Source organism: Corylus avellana, chromosome 2 (assembly GCF_965113065.1).
Source record: "Corylus avellana chromosome 2, dhCorAvel1.hap1.2, whole genome shotgun sequence".
Taxonomy (NCBI): Eukaryota; Viridiplantae; Streptophyta; class Magnoliopsida; order Fagales; family Betulaceae; genus Corylus; species Corylus avellana.
The window spans coordinates 28,985,025-28,992,342 of NC_142491.1; positions in this window are offsets into that span (position 1 = coordinate 28,985,025).

A 7,318-nucleotide genomic window follows, 5' to 3' on the forward strand; every position below is an offset into this window, starting at 1 on the left:
TTCCAAAATATATTTCATGAGAGTTGCAAAATATGCATGTTTGATATATATAGAATAATCGTGCAATGCAGGAAAAGTAACAACAAGTATCCATGTGAGTTTGTAGTTACCTGGGTCATAAGGCTCCTCCATAAAATCCCCATGAGGCTCGATAACCTCAAATACTAAGAAAAGACCTATTATTAGTTCTAAATCTAACTAAAACGAACTTAAAACATGAAAGCAAAGGCTATCGGACGTTTGGCCAAAGTGGCATTTCCTAGAACGCTTTTGGGCGTATGTCCAAGCTCATGGCCATACGTTTGACTAGAATGTTCAAGTAAAACCTCATTTGGTCTAAGCGTCCTCCTATCCTTCCAAACTGGTTCTAAGGTTACCGAAAAGGATTCCTATGACCTCCTATCTCAAAATAATGCCTCCATGCATAAGGAAATCCGTTCAACAAAGGTGAAATGCTAAACCAACTTAAATGAAGATTAAAGGGAAACAACATAACTAGAAGCTCAAAACTTCCTTCTTTTTTCTTTTTTTTTTGACATGTCCACACAAGAGGGAGGAGGGGGGATTCGAACTAATTACCTTTGCTTCATAAGACGTGGTTCCCAGCCGATTGAGCTATCCCTTGGGGACTCAAAACTACCAACTAAGCTAATTATAAAAAACACTTAAACATCATAACAACTAAGGAACAAGTAAGGCTTAAAAGGTTACCTCCATGAAGCCAAAAACCTCCAAGAATCACCTCTCCTTCTCCACAAAACTCATAAGAACACTCACACAAGGGGTTTCAAAGAGCCTGGGGGCAAAAATGGCTCAAGGGACGCGTGGGGGTTGGGGTATTTATAGGTGAGAAAAGCTGTGAGTGTTGCAGGGCTATTCTAAAAAGCAGCGTACGTACGGTACCATAGGGGCGTACATGCGATACTGTTTACCCAGTGGACCAAAGGCTACATCATACGTTCGGGCATTAACTAGGAGTTATCCAAAAGTCAGCGTACGTCCGGGTGGTCCCCATGCGTACGTCCTCGTACTATTTGTAGAGAATGTATGAGTGGTCCCTATGTGTACGTCCGCGTACTATTGCAAGCGTACGTCTGCATGGTTCCCATGCGTGCGTACGGTCAGAAAATCTGAAATTTCTAAAATGCCTTTCCAGCTGTACCTAGTGACCCAAAACTCAATTTAACCCTCTAACTAAGCTACCTAAGCTTAATTAATTATTTGGGTTACTACACTACTTTAATACCTTTTAAACATTTTGGAGCTCTTTCAAAAACGACCATTAGTTTGGGGAATTTTTTAATATTTTTTTCTAAAATAAAATAGATGATGCCCCAAACATGGTTTATCTTTTTTAATTGTCATGTGAGCAATATGAGCAAGCCACAATATCAAAGTTCTTTGTTTTAAGTTGGATAAATTTAGTCTATTAAACATATATTTATTCTTAAAGCATGTAATTTCTAAATGCATTTTTAATATGATTAACGGATTACATAAATTCTCATATGCACTTTAAAAATGTAGATGAAAATCACATTCTTGATACTCCAAAAATATATGTCAATTTAACTGACAGGGTTGAAAGAATTTCATCCAACCTAATTTGTATAAAATTTTGTGAAAATTGAGAAATTACCATTTGTTAAAAAAAACATTGGAACACACACACATTGAGAAATTTCATCCAACCTAATTAAAAAAAACACACACATTTTATACTAGTTCTCACTTGTCCAAACGTTAAGTGTGTCGCTGAGGAAACCATCAGAACAAAGACGTGGCTAATTTTACATGTCAACAATCACCCCAAAATTTCTTTGTTAAAATCATCTAATGCGCTGTAATATTTTTATGCTGAAATCAATAATTTTTTTTAATCTGATCAAATGTTTAAATAATAATTATAATTATAGTTTGTTAACCCTTTTACGAGCTTTTGACATTATATATAAGAGAAATGTTACACATACTAATTATATACCAAGTTATTATATCTTATAGCATTCTCATTTGGCTCTCTAAATGTATTATGTATTTAAGCTAAAAAATCATCTTTTTCTATTTTAATTATTCACTTTTTCTAAGCACCTATATCCGGCTTCCTAAACTAGGGATTCACTTTCACTATTTGATTTAAATATTATTTTTAAAGAATTTATTTATTCATTTTTTAACATTCATATATTTGAAAATTTGTCTTTTTCTCTAATGGTTCATTTTCGAAAATTTATCTTTTTTTCTAATGGTCAATCGGTCATATTTTCAAAATTTCAATTTTCCTAACGGTCATGTATTTCAAAATCTGAACTCCTCACCATTATCAATTTATAAGTCATATTCCTATGTATTTAGGCAACATAATGAAAATGGAAAGAAAGAGATAGGAGTGAACTTGAGTAATTTTGTGGGTTTTGAGTAATATTTCTTTATGTTTTTTAATTTTAATTTTAATTTTTTATTTTATGTTTTAATCATTTTTGGAGTGAACATGACTCTCTACTGGTGAGGAGCACTGTTTATGCTTCCCAAATGTTTTATAATTGTCAATTAATGTTGCGCATGGACAGTTAGAGCATTACCAACAGTTACCCTAAAACTATTTTCATTAACCTTACATAAGGAAAATCTAAAAAAAAATCACAAAAACTCACCTACAGCAAATTTCCTATATCTTCCTTATACATTAGGTTTGCTACAGTTGAACCCAATCCATATAGTTTATTATAATCATAAAATGACATTCTTTCTACTCTCACACTTTCCTATGCAAAATAAATGAATATAAAAACAAAACAAAAGTAAAACAAATAATATTTTAATGTTATAGAGAACCGTAAAAAGAAGTTATTGTGGAGTGTATTTGAATAGGGAGGTAAAAAGTAGTTTGGTTTCCTAAACTTATGGAAAGTGAGAGGGAAGCTGCTATGAATGCTGATGCCATTTTCTTGTGTTGGCTGGTTGATCTAGTAAGACAAACTTAAATGGCAGTAAAGTAGAAAAAGAAAACAAAAGGCAAGAAGGGTAATTAAATAGAAAAATATAAAAAAGCCATTCAAACTACTAGCCGTTTGCAATATAGCCCCCTAATGTTTAAAAGGTACGTAGTCCTTAAACTACCAAAATGTATAAAAAAGGTCACTTATTTTTTATATTCCTATAATACCCCTATTCTTTTAACAAATAAAATAATAAAATGATTGTAAAAAAAAAAAAATTAAAATAAAATAAAAACCAATGGGTGAATAAAAACAAAAAAGAAGTTTTTTTGGAATAAATAATAAATAATTTGTCATTGTAGTTGACCTAAATTACAAATTGCTTCATGTCGTATTAAAGTAAAATCAAAGGTACAATTCTTGAGATATTCAAAAAAAAAAAAAAAAAAGGGTATTAAAGTAGCCCATCAAACTACCAAATTGATTTTACTTTAATACGACATAAAGCAATTTGTCATTTAGGACAACTACAGTGACTAATAATTTATTTATTCCAATTTTTATTTTTATTTATCTTTTCACCCAATGGTTTTGTTTTATTTTTAAAAAATTGTTTGTTTGTTTTTTTTTTTTTTTTTGAAAAAAAGAAAATTGTTTTTTTTTTTACAATTATTTTATTTGTTAAAAGAATATGGGTATTACATGAATATAAAAAAAGAAATAATTGGCCTGTTTGATACATGACGCGGGGCAGAACTACGATTGTTCTGACATCGTATAAAAGCAGCAGAAACTAAGATTTGAAGATAGAAAATGGAATTCAGGAAGAGAGAAAATTGTATAGGGAAGAGAAAATTCCTAAGTGCCCCAAATAAGCAAACAGAGAAATAACTCTGAGAGACTTAAATTTAATTGATAGTACAATCTGGATTGAAAAATAACAAGGACTAGATACCTTTATATAGGCTAGGCACCTCCTAAATTAACAAAGAAAATAAAAAGCACACCTAATTGGAAACGGAAAACAAATCCTAATAGGAAAACAATCCTAATAGGAAAGGAAAAACCCAATCCTTATTGAAAAAGGAAACCTAAAGCATAAATAATAAATCTACTTTATTATTATTATTATTCTCCTACATCAATCTCCCAGGGTTGGAAAGAAATCGCCATCGAGTTCAAGTCATCAGTGTTTGCATCAATAAAACATGGAGTCAAATGCTTCACATTGAATACATCAGAGGTCTTTAAATGACTTGGAAGACGTAGTCGGTATGCATTGTCATTTATCTTCTGCAGAATCTCACAAGGCCCAATCTTCCTCTCTCGTAGCTTGTTATACTCACCAACAGGAAAACGATCACGTGTGAGTACAGCCCAAATTAAATCACCAACCTCAAAAGTTACCTTGCGTCTATGGCTATCAGATTGTGCTTTGTACTTAACATTGCTATCTTCTATCGCTTTCTTGACCTGGTCATGAACTCCTCGGAGATAATCCGTCATTTCATCAGCCTTAATACTCAATTGACCAATACGGGGAATAGGTGCGAGGTCAAGCACTCCCGATGGGTTTTGCCTATACACGATCTCGGAAAGGCTCAATTGAGTCGTTCTATTCTTGGACCGGTTGTAAGCAAACTCTGCTTGTGACAAAGCCAGGTCCCACTGCTTTGGTTTATTTCCAGCTAAACTCCTTAAAAGATTCCCTAAGCTTCGATTTACTACCTCAGTTTGACCATCTGTTTGGGGGTGGTAGGCATTGCTAAAATTAAGCTTGGTCAATTTAAGGTCAATTTTGGAAAGAACCTTAGAACCTGCTAACTGATCTAGCATGTCATCTAAGCGAGGAATCGGGAATCTATACTTCACCGTGATTCGATTGATGGCTCGGCTATCGACACACATACGCCATGACCCATCCTTCTTCGGAACTAAGAGAGCAGGAACTGCACATGGACTCATGCTCTCTCGGATGTAACCTCTTTCTAGCAACTCTGTCACTTGGCGTTGCAATTCTTCAGATTCCTTTGGGCTAAGGCGATAAGTTGGTCGATTGGGCAAGCTTGACCCGGCACGAGGTCAATGTGGTGTTGTATATCTCTCATGGGTGGTAAACCAGGGGGTGGATTCTCTAGCATCAAATTAGCAAACTCTGTAAGCACCTCTTGTAACTCTATGGACACTTCATCATCTACATTGGCACCTTCTTCACATGGCATCAAGGCGTATACAACTCCCTCTTCTTCTGCTTCCTCTAGGAATCGAGACATTGATAGGAGATTAGTGCCCTTTTCAATTACTGGTCCATGAATGATTATTTCTCGTTGAGGTGCTAATACCACCTTCTTTCCCTGATGCTCAAGGTATAGGTATTTCGTCGCCCATCATAAATAACACTTCGATCATACTGCGAAGGCCTGCCTAATAATAAATGACATGCATCCATAGACACTACATCACACCATGCATTATCAAAATATTTTCTACCAATTGAAAAAGAGACCAAACACCTCTTATCTACTGTTACCTCACTCCCTTTTTTTTTAATCATGACAATTTGTATGGTTTTGGATGGTGATCAATCTTCAGCTGAAGCTTCTTAATTGCTTCCTTTGACACCACATTCTCACAACTACCATTGTCAATAATAAGCTTGCAAACCTGCTTTGCGATTGTGCATGTGGTATGAAAGATATTGGTTCTTAACCAGTCTTCTTCGGAATCATTTTTTGGAGTAAGCAAGCTTTTTTTGACAACAAGAGTTTTGTTCCCATCTCCATACAAAATATCCCTGTCATTACCTTCATCAAAAATAGGATCTCCGATGTCGACTTGCTCTTCTACTATCTCATCCTCAATCAAGAGATTCTTAACCATTCTGCTAGCAGATTTTCGACAATCTATCGATCGATGACCGAGCTCCCCACATCTAAAACAACAAATGTTGGAATTGGAACTCTGACCTCGTGTAGATTGAAGATTAGGACGAGGCTCTTAAGGACAGGTTCCTCATGTATTTTGATCTCCTCTCGGTGTAGATCTAGTATTATTCCTAGCTTGCCGCTTTTCTACAGTCAAGGCACGTTGGTAGGCTTCAAAAACCGTCTAGATTGAGTGGAGACTAAGGACATCTTGTAGGGACTGCCACAAACCGCCCAGGTACCGTGCCACCAACTGCTCCTCAGTCTCTAACAAGTCATTCCGAGCAACCAACTGGTAGAACTCTTCAGTGTAATCATCAACAGATCTCGCACCTTGTCTTAGCATATGAAGTCGCTGAAATAATGTATGTGTATATCCGAAGGGTAAAAAGTGTCCCTTCATCTTCTCCTAATCACAAATCTTTGGCTTGCCTTATCTATCTTGCAATTGCTTTAGCTGCTCCCACCAAGCAGATGTGCGACCTTTTAGTTTGATGGCAACAAGCTTCACCTTCATACGATTTGGAACCTCCTTATAATCAAAGATCCTCTTTACCTCATGCAGCCAATCAATGAAGCCTTCGGCTTGTAAAGTGCCTGAAAATTCTGGAAGCTGAACTTTGAAGCCTAAGTCTCCATGCCGCCAATCCCGAACATGTTGTTCTTGACCCAGAACAAGATTGTGATACTGGTTCTCAAAATTGGATTTTGAATCGCGATCATGCATCTCGCGATCCCTCTCCAAGTTTTGCGCCACTAGACGCTGGGTTAACTCTGCAACCTGCCTCTCCAAATCTTCAATCATCAAGTTTCGTACATTGCGTTCATGGTAGGGGACTTCCTCATTCGGAACCTGCCCACGCCGACCACGACCATGACCACTAGCCATAAAAACTGATGAAAAATTCACCCCAAGAAGACGCTAAGCTCTGATACCAACTGACGACAGATAGAACTAGGATTGTTCTAACAGCATATAAAAGTAGCATAAACTAAGATTTGAAGATAGAAAAGGGAATTCAGGAAGAGAGGAAATAACAAATAGGGAAGAGAAAATCCCTAAGTGCCACAAATAAGCAAACAGTGAAATAACTCTAAAAGACTTAAATTTAATTGATAGTATAAACTGGATTGAAAAATAACAAGGACTAGATGCCTTTATATAGGCTAGGCACCTCCTAAATTAACAAGGAAAATAAAAAGCACAACTAATTGGAAAAGGAAAATAAATCCTAATAGGAAAGGAAAAATCCAATCCTTATTGAAAAAGAAAACCTAAAGCATAAATAATAAATCTACTTTAGTACCTTTTGAACATTGAGAGGCTACATTGCAAACAACTGATAATTTTGGGAGCTTTTATATATTTTTCCCATTGAAAAAACATAAAGAAGTGGTGAAGAAGAGGAATATTTCCTTAACTTCTTTCTTCTATTCTTCTTGTCTCTCACTTGT